The following is a 3,213-nucleotide window of genomic DNA, read 5'->3' on the forward strand; positions in this document are numbered from 1 at the left end:
GATAGTGATCATGAAACTTCAGATCAAGTCACTACCAAACCTCGTGGGATGACAAGGATGCGTACTACTTCAGAGTGGTACGTAATCCTGTCTTGGAAGTCATGTTGCTAGACAACAATGAACCTACGAGCTATGGAGGAGCGATGGTGGGCCTAGATTCTGATAAATGGCTCGAAGCCATAAAATCCGAGAGAGGATCCATGTATGGAAACAAAGTGTAGACTTTGACAGAACAGCTCGATGGTCGTGAGGCTGTTGAGTATAGATGGATTTTAAAAGGAAGACGGACAATGATGGTAAATGTCACCATTAAGAAAGCTCGACTTGTCGTTAAGATGTTTTCTGACAAGTTCAAGGAGTTGACTGCGGTGAGATTTTCTCACTCGTAGCGATTCTAAGAGTCTGTTGGAATTATATTAGCAGTCACTGCATTATTTATGAAATCTTGCAGATAGGATGTCAAAACATTGTTTCCTCGACGATTTTCTTGAGGAAAGGTTGTATGTGATACAACCAGAAGGTTTTGTCAATCCTGAAAGATGCTAATAAGTATGCAAAGCTCCAGCCATCCTTCTGAGGACTGGAGTAAGCATCTCGGAGTTGGAATGTATGCTTTGATGAGATGATCAAAGATTCTGGGTGTATACAAAGTTTATGAGAAACTTGTATTTCCAAAGAAGTGAGTGGGAGCACTATAGAATTTCTGATGAGTATATGTTGTTAACATATTGTTGATCGGAAATGATGTAGAATTTCTGGAAAGCATGCAGAGTTTTTTTGAAAAATGTTTTTCAATGAAAACCTGGATATAGCTACTTGAACATTGAGCATCAAGATCTATAAGGATAGATCAAAACACTTAATGGTACTTTCAAATGAGCACATACCTTGACATGATCTTGAAGGTGTTCAAGATGGATCAGTCAAAGAAGGAGTTCTTGCCTGAGTTGTAAGGTATGAAGTTAAGACTTAAAGCTCGACCACGGCAGAATAGAGAGAAAGGACGAAGGTCGTCCCCTATGCTTAAGACATAGGCTCTACAGTATGCTATGCTGTGTACCGCACCTGAAGTGTGCCTTGCCATGAGTCAGTCAAGGGGTACAAGAGTGATCCAAGAATGGATCACATGACAGCGGTCAAAGTTATCCTTAGTAACTAGTGGACTAAGGAATTTTTTCGATTATGGAGGTGGTAAAAGAGTTCGTCGTAAAGGGTTACGCCGATGCAAACTTTGACACTAATCCAGATTGTTCTGAGTAGTAAACTGGATTCGTATAGTAGAACAGTTATTTGGAATAGCTCCAAATAGAGCGTGGTAGCTGCATCTAGGAGATGACATAGAGATTTGTAAAGCACACACGGATCTGAAAGGTTCAGACCCGTTGACTATAACCTCTCTCACAAGCATAACATGATCAAACCCAGAACTCGTCGAGTGTTAATCACATGGTAAATGTGAACTAGATTATTGACTCTAGTAAACTCTTTGGGTGTTAGTCACATGGGGATGTGACCTGTGAGTGTTAATCACATGGCGATGTGAACTAGATTATTGACTCTAGTGCAAGTGGGAGACTGTTGGAAATATGCCCTAGAGGCAATAATAAATTGATTATTATTATATTTCCTTGTTCATGATAATCGTTTATTATCCATGCTAGAATTGTATTGATAGGAAACTCAGATACATGTGTGGATACATAGCCAACACCATGTCCCTAGTAAGCCTCTAGCTGACTAGCTCGTTGATCAATAGATGGTTACGGTTTCCTGACCATGGACATTGGATGTCGTTGATAACGGGATCACATCATTAGGAGAATGATGTGATGGACAAGACCCAATCCTAAGCATAGCACAAGATCGTGTAGTTCGTATGCTAAAGCTTTTCTAATGTCAAGTATCTTTTCCTTAGACCATGAGATTGTGCAACTCCCGGATACCGTAGGAGTGCTTTGGGTGTGCCAAATGTCACAACGTAACTGGGTGGCTATAAAGGTACACTACGGGTATCTCCGAAAGTGTCTGTTGGGTTGGCACGAATCGAGACTGGGATTTGTCACTCCGTGTAAGCGGAGAGGTATCTCTGGGCCCACTCGGTAGGACATCATCATAATGTGCACAATGTGATCAAGGATTTGATCACGGGATGATGTGTTACGGAACGAGTAAAAGAGACTTGCCGGTAACGAGATTGAACAAGGTATCGGGATACCGACGATCGAATCTCGGGCAAGTACAATACCGCTAGATAAAGGGAATTGCATACGGGATTGATTAAGTCCTTGACATCGTGGTTCATCCGATGAGATCATCGTGGAACATGTGGGAGACAACATGGGTATCCAGATCCCGCTGTTGGTTATTGACCGGAGAACGTCTCGGTCATGTCTGCATGTCTCCCGAACCCGTAGGGTCTACACACTTAAGGTTCGATGACGCTAGGGTTATAAAGGAAGTTTGTATGTGGTTACCGAATGTTGTTCGGAGTCCCAGATGAGATCCTGGACGTCACGAGGAGTTCCAGAATGGTCCGGATGTAAAGATTTATATATAGGAAATCCTGTTTCGGCCATCGGGACAAGTTTCGGGGTCATCGGTATTGTACCGGGACCACCGGAAGGGTCCCGGGGGTCCACCGGGTGGGGCCACCTACCCCGGGGGGGCCACATGGGCTGTAGGGGTGTGCACCTTGGCCTATATGGGCCAAGGGCACCAGCCCCAAGAGGCCCATGCGCCAAAGGATAAGGAAAGGAAGAGTCCTAAAGGGGGAAGGCACCTCCGAGGTGCCTTGGGGAGGAGGGACTCCTCCTAGCCGCACCCTTCCTTGGAGGAAGGGCCAAGGCTGCGCCTCCCCCCCTCTCCCTTTCCCCTATATATATGTGGGGGGTGGGAGGGCAGCCATACCAATGTTCTGGTGCAGCCCTCCCCTTCTCCCAAGTCCTTCTCCTCTCCCGTGGTGCTTGGCGAAGCCCTGCAGGATTGCCACGCTCCTCCACCACCACCACGCCGTTGTGCTGCTGCTGGATGGAGTCTTCCTCAACCTCTCCCTCTCTCCTTGCTGGATCAAGGCATGGGAGACGTCACCGGGCTGTACGTGTGTTGAACGCGGAGGTGCCGTCCGTTCGGCACTTGGTCATCGGTGATTTGGATCACGACGAGTACGACTCCATCAACCCCGTTCACTTGAACGCTTCCGCCTAGCAATCTACA

The sequence above is a fragment of the Triticum urartu genome, chromosome 6 (assembly GCF_003073215.2).
Source record: "Triticum urartu cultivar G1812 chromosome 6, Tu2.1, whole genome shotgun sequence".
NCBI classification, from domain to species: domain Eukaryota; kingdom Viridiplantae; phylum Streptophyta; class Magnoliopsida; order Poales; family Poaceae; genus Triticum; species Triticum urartu.